We start from the raw sequence: 14,596 nt of genomic DNA, 5'->3' as shown, positions 1-14,596 counted from the left end.
CATATTCCGCAGCGCTTACATAGACAGGGGAATACAGAAAGACAAAAGTACAAACATTACAGAACCACGGTTACATAGTAATCAGTTGATGGAAACAATAGGGGTGAGGGTCCCGCTCCAACGAGCTTACATACTACAAATAGTGGGGTGATACAGAAGGTAAAGGGGCTGGAGATGTGCACGGTTTTGCGAGGTGGAGAGTGAGGGATGTTATACACAGACAATGGTCAGACATTTAGCCGTGTGACGGCAGAATCGGTATGACTGCAGGAGCGGTTTATGATGGCTAGCAGGGATTGCAGTCAGTCGGTCAGGGAGCATGTTATCAGGCAGAATACAGAGGGGTTTGTTTAGGGTATGCGGTATGCCTCCCTGAAGAGGTGCGTTTTTAGAGCACGCCTGAAGTTCTGCGAGTCCTGGATTGCTCGGGTAGCCTTTGGTAGTGTGTTCCAGAGGACCGGTGCTGCTCTGGAGAAGTCTTGGAGGCGGGAATGAGAAGTTCGAATTAAAGGGGCGCTCAGTCTGGTTTCGTTAGCAGAGCGGAGAGCCCGGGCTGGTTGATGGATTGAGATGAGGGAGGCGATATAAGGGGGTGCTGCGCTGTGGAGGACTTTGTGGATGAAGGTAGCGAGTTTAAATTGAATTCTGTATTTAACGGGCAGCCAGTGCAGTGACCGGCACAGGGCAGAGGCGTCCGAGTAGCGTCTGGACAGGAAGATGAGCCTGGCTGCCGCATTTAGGACGGATTGGAGAGGGTAGAGTCTGGTGCAGGGGAGGCCGATCAGCAACGAGTTGCAATAATCGAGCCGGGAGTGGATGAGGGCAACAGTAAGCGTTTTTAACGTGTCCACAGTGAGAAAAGAGCGGATTCTTGTGATGTTCTTGGGGGTGCAGCTGACATGTTCGGGCCAGAGATTGGATGTAGGGGGTAAAAGAGAGATCAGAATCAAATATGACCCCAAGGCAGCGGGCATGTTGTCTACGAGTTATGGTGACGCCACACACTGAGATGGAGATGTCAGGAGGAGGTCGGTTAGTGGAGGGTGGAAATACTAGTAAGTCAGTTTTAGAGAGGTTTAGTTTTAGGTAGAGAGAGGACATGGTATTAGAGACAGCAGACAGACAGTCGGTGATGTTTTGGAGTAAAGGTGCAGAGATGTCACCGGAAGAGGTGTATAACTGGGTGTCGTCAGCATAGAGGTGGTATTGGAGGCCAAATCTCCTGATGGTTTGTCCAACAGGGGCTGTGTAGAAAAGAAGGGGGCCGAGGACCGAGCCCTGAGGGACCCAAACAGCAAGGGTAAGAGGGAGGGAGGTAGAGCCAGCAAAGTAGACACTGAAAGAGCGGTCAGATAGGTAGGAGGAGAACCAGGAGAGGGCAGTGTCCTTTAGGCCAGTGGAGCGTAGCATGCTGAGGAGGAGTTTGTGGTCAACAGTGTCAAATGCTGCGGAAAGGTCGAGGAGGATCAGTAGGGAGTAATCGCCCCTCGATTTGGCTGTCAGTAGGTCATTGGATACCCTTGTAAGGGCAGTTTCTGTCGAGTGTTGCGGTCGAAAGCCAGACTGTAGGGGGTCGAGGAGAGAGTTCTCTGATAGATAGCTTACAAGGTGGGAGTAAACCAGGCGTTCTAGTAGTTTGGAGATGAAGGGGAGGTTTGAGATGGGTCGGTAGTTGGCAGCATCAGTCGCATCCAGAGTCGGCTTCTTTAGTAGTGAGGATATGATGGCGTGTTTGAAAGAAGGAAAGATGCCAGAGGTCAGAGAGAGGTTGAATATAGTGGTGAGATGGGAGATGACCACTGGGGAGAGGGATCGGAGGAGGTGTGAGGGGAGGGGGTCGCTAGCGCAGGTGGTGGGGCGAGCAGAGAAGAGCAATTTGGAGACTTCTTCCTCTGTCGCTGGTCTGAGTACAGGCAGTGAGCAGGAGCTACATGCAGTGCTGACAAGACTAGGGTCAGGGCTAGTCTGGGATTGGGAAGTTATTTCCTGACGGATGTCCTCAGTTTTCTTTTTGAAGTAAGCAGCCAGCTCTTCGGCACTGAGATCCATCACTGGGGGCTGCGGTTTAGGGCTGAGAAGGGAGTGAAAAATATCAAAGAGCCGTTTAGGATTGTGCGATAATGAGGAGACTAGAGAGGTGAAATAGACTTGTTTGGCATGGTGGAGGGCGAGGTTGTAGGTTCTGAGCATGAATTTGTAATGGAGGAAGTCTGCGGGCGTTTGTGATTTCCTCCTCAGCCGTTCAGCACTTCTAGAGCACCGCCGGATGAAGCGCGTTTGAGGCGTGAGCCAGGGTTGCCGTGGTCTACATCGGATGGCTCGGGTCCTGGGGGGCGCCGCTTCATCCAGGGCATGTTTGAGAGCGGTGTTGTAGTGAGCGGCAGCCAGGTTGGGGCAGGTGAGGAGAGAGATGGGGGACAGAGAGGACTGTAGGGATTCAGCAAAGTCCTGGGTGTGAATGGCCTTAAGGTTCCTGTAGGTACGGTAGGTAGGTGGGTCTGGAGAGATGTTATGGAGCGTGACAGAGAAAGAGAGGAGGTTATGATCTGAGAGCAGGAGGGGGGAGTTCGTGAAGTTGGAAGCAGAGCAGAGACGGCGGAAGACCAGATCCAGAGTATTGCCATCCCTGTGAGTGGGAGAGGCTGTGAGTTGAGAGAGACCAAGGGAGGAGGTGAGCGAAAGAAGCTGAGAGGCAGGTGGGGAGTTGGGGTCATTAGTGGGGATGTTAAAATCACCTAAGATGAGGGTTGGAATTTCGCAGGATAGGAAGTGGGGGAGCCAGGCAGCAAAGTGGTCCAAAAACAGGCGAGCAGCAACTGGGGGGCGATAGATGACTGCTACTCGCATGGACAGCGGGCGGAAAAGCCGTCGCATATGTATTTCAAATGATGGAAAAGTGAGTGAGGGTACAGGGGGGATGACCTGGTAGGTACATTTCGGGGAGAGAAGAGCATTTACTCCTCCGCCACGCCTGTCATCTGGTCTCGGGGTATGGGAGAACTGCAGGCCATTGTAAGACAGTGCAGCAGGGGAGGCCGTGTCAGACTGCTGTATCCATGTTTCTGTAAGAGCTAGCAGATTTAAAGATTTAGCAGTAAAAAAGTCATGGATGGTGGGGAGTTTATTACATGCTGACTGGCAGTTCCAGAGTGCACATTTAAAGGAGTCAGGGGAGGGTATGCATGGGCTAGCAGTTGGGCTTGGGGATTTTATTAGTGAGCCCGGTAGGGGGTAATAGCTAGGAGCAGTGGAGGCTGTGCCAGGATTGGGAGAGATATCCCCAGCAGCTAGTAACAGCAGAATAGTGAGGGTTAGCAGATGATTAGGAGATTTATGAGGATGACTGTTATGTTTGTTAGTGACATAAGGGGTTTTGAGGCTAAGCAAGAAGGTAAAGAGTGCATGCGAAGTGTGCATAGGTGAGGACAGGAGAGAGGGGCTAATGTGAATAGAGTGCCCCAGAGGTTGGCACTTGAAAGAAGTTCTGAAACTGAGAGCAAGGATGAGAACAGAAGTGACAGCATTAGCAATAGCTTTGAAGTGTAAAGTATTTAGGCAGAGTTTGTGGCCTACCTGTCTCCAACCATGTCGAACTGCCATGGTCAAACTGTATCATACTTTCTCCATCCCATACTTCATCCAGCTCATAATCTTGTGGCAGCCACCCACGTGGCATGCATGCTTACACTGATATTCTAGTGAAAGTTTAAGGTATAGCTGGGAGTGACTTATCCGGTTCCAATTGACTAGCCAGCTGACTTTAGCATTGCAAACCTAATGACCAAGGGGGTGTTGACCAATGACCTAATGACCAATAGTCTGGTGTTAGCCAGTAGAGCAAAATATGAGTGTTCTCAGTAACGGAAACCACATAATCTTCTAGATATGAGACCTTCTAATGGCTAACAAAAATACATGATGATGATCCAACCTACTCAGTGTTCTTCCTCAGGCTTAGGCCGCCTGCACACGGGCAGGTTGGACTCCGCACTCGGGATTCCCCCAGTGACGATCAACTCGGGGCCCGGCTGGTGACCCCAGCGTGCCTCTCCGACGTCTTCTCCTCTTCTGGTGATGTGTCGGCCGGCACACATTTGCAGTACAGAGGACGCCACGCCGTTGCTATGGCAATGAAGCGGCTGCCGCGACTATTCTGCAATGATGATAGCAGGATGGCCGCGGGACGGACTGCTTCCATTGACTGCAATGCAAGCCGATTGAGCGTAGCCCGCACAAAATCGCAGCATGCTGCGATTTCTCCCCCATGAGCGGATACTCTCAATCGATTTCCGCTCATGGGCAGGGAATTGTGTATTGTTTTAGCGTGCTATGGGCTGAATTTGCTGCAGAATCCAGAGGCTGAATCCCGCTCCGGATTCGCAATGCAAATCCACGCGTGTGCAGGAGGCCTTAATGGAATAGATTCGAAGAAGTGTTTGTGTGTGTGTGTGAGATTATATATATATATATATATATATATATATATATATATATATATATATATATATATATATATATATATATATATATATATATATATATATACACACATGCATGCATATGACAAGGCACAGACATGGATGAGATTAATTTGCATATAAAACAATACCAGAACAGGATGAGTAAAGGAGTAAATACTTATTTAGTCCACTGATAAGGATGTGAGAGTTTTATGGTCTCTAGATTGGTGTTAAGGCCCATTTACACCCAGTGTCTGCTTTTCAGCTGATTGTTAAAAGTGAGCTGCGATTTTTATGTTGGACTGAATTTATCAGTTGTTCTCCATAGCATTGTTTTCCCTTGGAGAACAAAGGATCTGAGTGCAGATAATAGCCTCCGGCTATTAGCCTGCATTCAGTGAAGGCTTCATTTGCATATCTAATTGGTATTTAAGTAGCTGAGTAGCTACTTAAATACTAATTAATTTTTATGCAAAATAATCGCTCAAAGCTGTCACTCAAACTGTCGTTTTAGCAATCTTTGAGCGATTATCTGCTCATGTAAATGGGCCTTTAGGGGACCACCTGTGTGTTATCTTTACTCCAGATTTCTCATATTCTCCACTGATTCATGAAGCCCCTTGACATGTGTAGGCCTATACTGAGTGTCAAAGATGGTTAGAAACTTGTACTCCCAAATTCTTCTGTGACGCTGAGATTTCAAATTGCCTTTTAATATGATGACTTTCATATGTTCTAGGTTGTGTCCTTAACTTTAACAATGTTCGGCCGCAAGTAATTCTGTCTTTCTTTCTTTGTGTGGCGATGAGATCTCATCCTGGCTTTCAGTTTTTGTCCTGTGCCTCCAACATAAAAGCCCCCAACAGGACATTCACTGTACAGGATCAGGTACACAGCAATTAACAGGATTAAATATTTCAAGCAGTTTCATGCATCGTTGGAGATGATGAGAAATCTATAGTACAGACAACACACAGGCCTGGTTGACCCCGTAACGCCAAGCTAGAGACCATAAAACTCTCACATCCTTATCAGTGGACTAATTAAACCCGCTTTTACACACAATGATTATCGCTCAAAATTTGTTCAAACGGTGGCAAAATCGTTTGGCAAAAAATGCTACCATCGTTTACTCTTCGACTGAACAATGATTTTAAGGTGAGCTTAAAATCCATCCTACAGTCGGCGAGATGAGCTTAAAAGCCATCCTTCAGCAAGCAATTTGTTCTCTGTGTTCTTCATGGGCTATCAGAGATTACATTGTATTCAGCGGTCAACCCTTGCGAGAACAATGGAGCTGTGTGCAGAGCTCAGACCATCTTCTGTGTCCTGCAAACTGCTCCCGAAGGCTCATCTACATGCAAATGAAGCTAATAAAGTGCTAATGGACATTAACCCCTTCCCGTTCCTTGATGTACCGGTACGTCATGGGAGCCTGGTACTTCCCGCAATATGACGTACCGGTACATCATCGGGATAGCGCAGGAGGGAAAAAGTTTACAGAGGGAGCGCGCTCCCTCTGTGTCTCCGGACGGCTCTCGCGAGAGCCCAGCCTGTCGCCATGGCAACAGGACGTCAGGCACTGGCGTCCTGTATTGCCAATGCCTATGATCGCTGTATAAGCGATAAGGCATGGCAGAGCAGAGCTTCTGTCTGGCTGGAATTAAAGTTTTCTCTTTTGCAACTACCTCCGTGGATGCTGCTTCTTCTCTACTACATTTTTGGTTTATGTCTCTTGGGGTCCCGGATCCAGACCTGCTTACAGAAGCGTGCAGTTTTTGCCTTTCTGGTTCCTTCCTCCAGTTCTTCTTGAGGTATTGTGTGTGCTGTAGTCATTTTCCAGTTGTTTGCAAATCACAGCGATCATAGGTACAGTGCTGCAAGTCCCTCAGAGGGACTTAAATAGTGTAAAAAAATGTAAAAAAAAACCTTTTTTGTGCTTTTTTTAATATTAGCATAAAAAAGGTAAAAAAATAATTAAAACCCCACATATTTGGTATTGACGCGTCCGTAGCGACGTGTACAAAAAGTTGAACATGCTTTTTATTTTGTACGGCAAAAAGCGTAAAAAAAAACGCTAAAAAACAGAGGCAAAATGCTAATTTTTAGCATTTTGCCTCCCAAAAAATGCAATAAAAGTGATCAAAAAAGCCGTAGATTCCCCAATATGGTACCAATAAAAACGACAGCTCGTCTCGCAAAAAATAAGCCCTTATAGAGCTCCGTACATAAAAAAATAAAAAAGTTACAGGACTTTGAATGCAGTGATAGAGAAAAAAAAGATTTCCAAAAAAGGTGTTTTATTGCAAAAAAGTGTAAAAACCTAAAAAAAAATAACAATTTTGGTATCGTTGTTACCGTACCAACCCGCAGAAAACATTTTGTGTGTCATTATGCTGCATGATTAACGCTGTAAAAAAAAAAGGAAAAAAAAAATTATGGCAGAATTGATGAGTTTTCTCTCCGTTATCATAAAAAAATAATAAAAGTTTTACGATATAGCCTATGTACCCAAAAGTGGAACCGATAAAAACTACAGTTCGCCACGCAAAAAACAAGCCCTTATACGGCCGCGTCCATGTAAAAATAAAAAAGTTATGGCTTTTGAAAAATAGAGATGGAAAAATACCAAAAAATCGCTTGGTCCTTAACGCCAAAATAGGCCATGCCATTAAGGGGTTAATGTCAATTAACACTTAATGCAAAAGAATCGTCAAAACTATCAATCTTTTGAAAGATTGTCTTTGTGTGTAAATGAGCCCTAAGTATTAACTCCTCTACTCATCCTGCTGTGGTATAAAATTTAAGTGCAATTAACCACACCATGTCTCTGCCTTTTCATATGTATGTCTATGTATATATTTCTTCGAATCTATTTCATTAAGGGCGCCTGCACTTGAGCAGAAATTCCGCGGCGGGATTTCCACTGCTGGAACCCTGCATAGGATTGCGTTAACAAACGCAATCTATGCAGACTGCCGCGGTTTGGCCGTGTGAAATCTCGCGCGGCAAACAAACCGCAGCATGTCCTATTTCTGTGCGGGGCTCGCAGAGCCCCACACAGAAACGTCACTCACCCGCCGCCCGCTCCGGTCTGCGCATGCGCCGGCTGCCCAGCACGCCGGCACATCAAACAGCCGGAGCCGCGGGTGAGTACGCACTGGTCCCCGCAGGCGCTCGGGTCGGCTCCCGCGGCAAAATCCACACCGCTGGATCCGCCAGTCTGCTGGCGGCCTAAGCCTGGGGAAGAACCCTGAGTGGGTCCAGAAACTGCTATAACATCATGTATTTTTGTCAGTCATTAAAAGGTTTCATATCCACAAGATTACTTTGTTTTTTACTGAGTCGCATTATATTCTGTTATGTTACTTCCTGCCAGTTCGCACATGGCAGATGACCGTAAATGGGAAATAAAACATTCAGCTTTCTTCATCTACTTTGTGGTAAATATTGTGTAACTGCGGCGTATAATCCTAATCCGCACAGACATTTTGAGAATAGTTCGACCATTGAAGACGAGAACTATTGAGAGTTTGTAACATTAGAAAATACCCTTGCAAAATCTCCATGAGTGATATGAAGGCTTCTGATCCAGTGGCGTAGTTGTAGGGGTCACCTCTGCGGCCCAAAGGGCCCCTGTACCACAGCAATGGTTATCGCCACTTCCCCGCTCCGGTTCCCGTTCACTCATGCAAAAGTTATTCCACACAGGCAGACAGAGGGGCCCAGTGCTTCTCATGGTAAATCACAAATCTGCATCTCCCCTGACTCTAAGGCTGGCTTTATGCCCAGCCCAAGAGCAACCAGCAGTGCCTGCCGCCGCCGCAATATCTACAGGAGAGCGCACCAAACACACCACTCTAAACTACATAACCATGACACTCTGTGCCCCCTCATGTATTGTGAGCCCCTGTGCCCTAGTACTGTATACTATGACCCTCTGTGCCCCCTCGTGTATATTGTGAGCCCCTGTACCCTAGCACTGTATACTATGACCCTCTGTGCCCCCTCATGTATTGTGAGCCCCTGTGCCCTAGTACTGTATACTATGACCCTCTGTGCCCCCTCATGTATTGTGAGCCCCTGTGCCCTAGTACTGTATACTATGACCCTCTGTGCCCCCTCGTGTATATTGTGAGCCCCTGTACCCTAGCACTGTATACTATGACCCTCTGTGCCCCCTCATGTATTGTGAGCCCCTGTGCCCTAGTACTGTATACTATGACCCTCTGTGCCCCCTCGTGTATATTGTGAGCTCCTGTAGCCTAGTACTGTATACTATGACCCTCTGTGCCCCCTCGTGTATATTGTGAGCCCCTATACCCTAGTACTGTATACTATGACCCTCTGTGCCCCCTCGTGTATATTGTGAGCCCCTGTACCCTAGTACTGTATACTATGACCCTCTGTGCCCCCTCGTGTATATTGTGAGCCCCTGTACCCTAGTACTGTATACTATGACCCTCTGTGCCCCCTCGCGTATATTGTGAGCTCCCCCTGTGCCCTAGTACTGTATACTATGACCCTCTGTGCCCCCTCGTGTATATTGTGAGCTCCTGTAGCCTAGTACTGTATCCTCTGACCCTCTGTGCCCCCTCGTGTATATTGTGAGCCCCCCCTGTGCCCTTGTACTGTATACTCTGACCCTCTGTTCCCCCTCATGTATAGTGTGAGCCCCTGTAATCTAGTAGTGTATACTATGACCCTATGTGCCCCTAGTGTATATTGTGAGCCCCCTGTGCCCTAGTACTGTATACTGTGACCCTTCATGTATTTTGTGAGCTCCTGTACCCTGGTACTGTGTACTATGACCCCCTGTACCACCTCATGCATATTTTGAGCCCTCTGTGTCCCATTTCTATATACTACAGTATGATCCCTCTCTGCCCCTATAATGTACTCTGACCCCTTGTGCACCCAGTCCTATAAATTATGACCTGCTGTTCCCCTCGCTTTTATATACTATGAGTCACAGTATATAGGAGGGGACACATGGGGGTCATATTGTAGTATCTAGGAATGGGACATGGGGGGGGAGGTATACAGGGGTGTCATAATACATAAAAAGGAAAAGACAGGTGGTCAAACCATAGCATATAGGAGTTAAAAAAATTTATCTTGTTATTTGTATAGCGTCGCCTTATTCCGCAGCACTTTCAAGTAATTTATTTATTTTTTTAATGGGGCTTCTCAGACTAGCGTTCGAGCACAGCGCTTCTAACACCACTTTTTTCAAGCTCTGTGCTATTTTCAGCTATGTCAATAGGGAGCATTTTTAACTCTCAAAAACATGGTAGAAAGCTGTGTGCAGCGTTTTACTGCGTTTTTGAAAGCAGCGTTCTACGTCAGCGGGAGTGAAGGTGAAAGTGGTGACGCCATCGGCTTTCTTTGTTTACATTGTTACTGCGCTAAAAGCAGGCAAACGCTCGCACTGAACGCTGTACAAAGGAGCCCTGTCCTAGTAAAAACACAGCGTTTACGGCCACCTGTGTGAGAGCGGCCTTAGGGTAGATTTACACGGGACAACTGTCGGCCACCTGCCTCATTCATTGCGAATGGGCATTCATTCAAACTCGCTCACTAGTTGCTTACTTTCATTGATCTGAAACAGTGACTACAGGGGAATTTCTTGCTTAGTGCCCTGTTGGGTCCGGGCTCGTATGGGGCAACTATAGCTTGCTTCAGCAATCCTTCGGCTACTGGTTTTGCCATATAAAGCAACACAGATCTCCGGCTAGCTCCACCAGTATCCTGGGCCATCCTGCCTCCACTTACTTTAATTCTATTAAAGGGGTTATCTGCGGGCAAAGCTGCTCAACCTGTTGTAAAAAACATTAAAGCAGCAATACTCCCCTCTTCAGATCCCTGCAAATCCTGTTCTTCCAGTGACAGTCATCCACTACTCTCTACTTCCATCTGCAGCGCCCCAACGACAGGCCGCGTGACCCCCTGCAGCACCCCAACAATGGGCCGCATGACCTCTGTAGCTGATCAGTGATAGCCTGCCGTGATCGCGCGTTCCTGCTGGCGGTGACAGAATTGCTGGCTTGCTGGGAGTGGAGAGCAGCTGTAGACCCAAGTGTCGGGTGAGGGGAGTATTGCTGCTTTTGTATCATTATCACAGGCTAAGCAGCTTTGAACATTATATTAGTCCCCGACTACTCCTTTAACACTACTGACTGGTGGCTATATATTGCCCCCTGGTTTACATACTTCTGTTTATTATGTCCTTGCATTATTGCAACTAATAGACGAGCTACTCTCCCATCAAACATGGCGTCCGCAGATGTACTTCTTGATGCCATGTGAGAACCAGCATGGACAAATAATCCATTCTGAAGCCCACAGGAGCCGTACAGCTCAACCATAAAAATACCACTAAATCGCTTCCTGTAACACATTACAGATAGAGGTACAATAAATACACAATAGGAACCCCTAGAAGAGTTAATTGGCATCTTGAAACCTGTAAGATAGACAACACATCATGGCTCTGGCCAGGAGCGCAGCGGCGCACCGTAAGTCAGGTCAGCAGTCTGTACTTACGTGGAGGAAGTCTCCTGCGCCTTGCAGGTATGCGGCGCAGAACGCTGGTTATATTGCACAATCACTTCTTTGATCGAAGAGAATCTGTAGGTCCTTTTTTTTTTTTTTTTGTTGCGTACAGACTGACTGCAGTCCTGTTTGAGAGCAAACAGACTCTTGTAAATGCACCACTAAGATCTATACACGTGGAAGGGCGACATTGGGGTATCCCCAGCAGTGTCCAGCTTCATGTTTGGATGACCCTAAACTGCAGTCACCATGACAACTGCAGACCAACGACACCAAAAAATGCTGTGAGGGAATAAAGTATTGGCGCAGAATGGCGCACACGCCTCATGAACACCTCGTGGCGATATTAAATAAACACAGGCTTTGTATAAATATTAGTCTGTTTATTTTAATCTTCCCAAATCTGCAGTTTATTTATGGTAATAGTTAAGCAGGAACCTGTCAGGAGATTTGCAGTGTCTGAGCCACAAGAGCATGAAATACCGCCATGCCCCCTCGTTGTTAACAAGGCCCTGTTTCAGAGAAAATGTAAGGGCACATTTATAAAAGATTTTTTACAACAGTATGTGGTGTAAAAAAAAGTTTGAATTCTTTTTGAGTAAACTGCTATTTGAGCAAATATTTTCAATTTTTAATGCCAGCCGCACCTCTTTTCTGAAGTAGGTGGGGCTTACTGGGGGTGTGGGGTCACCCATACCGACAGATTTATGTATAATTTGCTCCAGAAAATAGCATAAATTATGTCATGAATGTATGCCAAGTCAGACTTGGCGCACAGAGGAGCTGGGATGTGCCTCATACATGAAGATGTGTGCCCCTTTTGTATGTATTAGGCACACTGCGATCTGGGGGAAATCAGACTAAGTCGGTGCCAGAGATGCCAGGTTTAGTGAATTTCCAACGTAGTTTGAAAATGAGATACAAATGGGTGAAGAATCATTTTAAGCCCTTCCCGCTTTGGTTGTCAAGTAAGCAGAGATGGAGGGCCAGCAGTTACAACTTCGTTTTTACGAAAACTGTCTAAAAGTAAAACCAACCAATCACAAAGGAGCTTTCATCTCACAAGGCCAGAATTTGAAATTAAAGCATTTTGCCTTAAACCTTGTCATAGCTCTTCCATGTTTTCTCTGCCGCAGGAGTTCAGAGCACAAGCTGTTAACTCCCAGGGAGACCATGGTTCAAGCAGTACCAATCCTCTGATGGGTTCATTTAAATGCATTTAATGTATTGAGCATTCAGACCAATTTCACACCAGAGCATTAATGTGCCAGTATTATGGTTGAATATACTGTCCTGATCACAGGTCTACTGATTCGATGTTAGAGCATCATAGGGATCTCTGATCCTTTGCATTCAGGTCAGTAGACCCACCAGTCAGGCTGCGATCCTCATCCTTATTAAAATTTAACACTTTTGTGGGAAATTGGCCCTCTATGAGGGTAGAGCCAGGCAGAGCACCAACTATGGTTGTTCGCTGACACTGTTTAGGTGACTAGAACAGCTGCAGAAATGTCTGCTATGTGTGAATTCTTCCTACATTTAGGGATCACTCACACGGGCATATGTGTCCCACATATAATACGCAGTGCGAAATGCCCATTGAATTCTATCGGGCCACTCACACCTGCATGTACTAATTTATAGTATTTTCGGCACTAACATAAGTTATGGGGATTTATGTAAATGCATATCTCAAGGTCCAAATGAATTACATCCTAGGATACTAAAAGAAGCAGCGGGGGTAATTGCTGAACCACTCACCATAATCTTTGAAAATTCCTGGAGAATAGGAGAAGTCCCAGAAGATTGGAAAAGGGCAAATATTGTCCCTATCTTCAAAAAAGGGAAGAAGGTGGATCCAGGAAACTACAGGCCTGTGAGCCTAACTTCTATATCAGGAAAGATCTTTGAACAAATTATTAAACCGCAAGTATGCAAGTACTTGGTTAAAAATGGAGTAATTGACCAGAGCCAGCATGGGTTTGTAACCAACAAATCATGCCAGACGAATCAAATTTCCTTCTATGACAGAATCACCGACTGGGTAATCAGGGAAATGCGGTGGATATAGTATATCTTGACTTTAGTAAAGCATTTGACAAAGTATCTCATACCATACTTATTGAAAAAATGACCAGATATGGGATTGACAAGGCAACTGTTAGGTGGATTCACAACTGGCTGAGTGACCGTACTCAGAGTGGTCATAAATGGCTGCACATCCAAGTAGAAGAATGTATCAAGTGGGGTACCACAAGGATCCATCCTAGGCCCAGTGTTGTTCAACATTTTTATAAAGGATCTGGAGGAGGGAATTGATCAAATTTGCCGACGACGCAAAGCTAGGAGAGATATCTAACACTAGGGAAGAGAGGGAAAGAGTATTCAAATAGATCTAGAAAAGCTTGAACAGTGGGCAGCGACTAACAGAATGGCATTTAATAAGGAGAAATGCAAAGTCCTACATCTAGGCAAGAAAAATGAAAAAAGTACATTCGGAATGGGAGGAACTGGGCTAAGCAGCACATGTGAAAAAGACTTGGGTATAGTAATACCCTGTTTCCCTGAAAATAAGACGTAGCATGATTTTCCAGAATTTTTGAGGATGCAAAATGATTTTTCAGGCTTTTTGAGGATGCTTGAAATATAAGCCCTGCTAACAGTGAATTAAAGTCAATTTAAATAGTGTCCAGGCAGCTATACATGTAAAAAACTTCAACATTTTTGATCAAAAATTAATATGACACTGTCTCATTTTCGGGGAAACACGGTAGATCATAGACTGTCAACAATGTGATGCAGCAGCCAAAAAGGCAAACACAATCTGAGATGTATTAAAGGGGTTGTCCCGCGCCGAAACATTTTTTATTTTTTTTTCAATAGCCCCCCCGTTCGGCGCGAGACAAACCCGATGCAGACGTTTAAAAAAAGAAACGGATAGTACTTACCCGAATCCCCGCGCTCCGGTGACTTCTTACTTACCTTGTGAAGATGGCTGCCGGGATCTTCACCCTCGGTGGACCGCAGGTCTTCTGTACGGTCCATTGCCGATTCCAGCCTCCTGATTGGCTGGAATCGGCACATGTGACGGGGCAAAGCTACGAGGAGCCGCTCTCCGGCACGAGCGGCCCCATTCAGAAGGGAGAAGACCGGACTGCGCAAGCGCGTCTAATCGGGCGATTAGACGCTGAAGATTAGACGGCACCATGGAGACGAGGACGCTAGCAACGGAACAGGTAAGTGAATAACTTCTGTATGGCTCATAATTAATGCACAATGTACATTACAAAGTGCATTAATATGGCCATACAGAAGTGTATACCCCAACTTTGTTTCGCGGGACAACCCCTTTAAGAGAAGCATAGAGTCTAGATCACATGAGGTAATTATCCCCCTCTACTCTTCCTTAGTCAGACCTCATCTGGAATACTGTGTACAGTTCTGGGCACCCCACTTTAAAAAAGACATAGATTAACTGGAGCAAGTTCAGAGAAGGGTTACCAAGATAGTGAGTGGTCTGCAAATCATGTCCTGTGAGGAACGGTTAAAGGATCTGGGAATGTTTAGCTTGCAAAAAGAAG

The 14,596-nt window shown here is 46.1% G+C and overlaps 1 protein-coding gene across 3 annotated transcripts in view; it reads left to right on the top strand.

Moving 5' to 3' along the window:
- Nucleotides 1-14,596, top strand: part of ANXA11 (annexin A11) — a 107,553-nt gene that overhangs the window by 46,598 nt on the left and 46,359 nt on the right. The window lies entirely within an intron of this gene.

The sequence above is a fragment of the Eleutherodactylus coqui genome, chromosome 4 (genome assembly GCF_035609145.1).
Source record: "Eleutherodactylus coqui strain aEleCoq1 chromosome 4, aEleCoq1.hap1, whole genome shotgun sequence".
Taxonomy (NCBI): domain Eukaryota; kingdom Metazoa; phylum Chordata; class Amphibia; order Anura; family Eleutherodactylidae; genus Eleutherodactylus; species Eleutherodactylus coqui.
The sequence above is the reverse complement of the archived record's forward strand: the minus strand, read 5'-3'. Positions and strand labels throughout refer to the sequence as shown.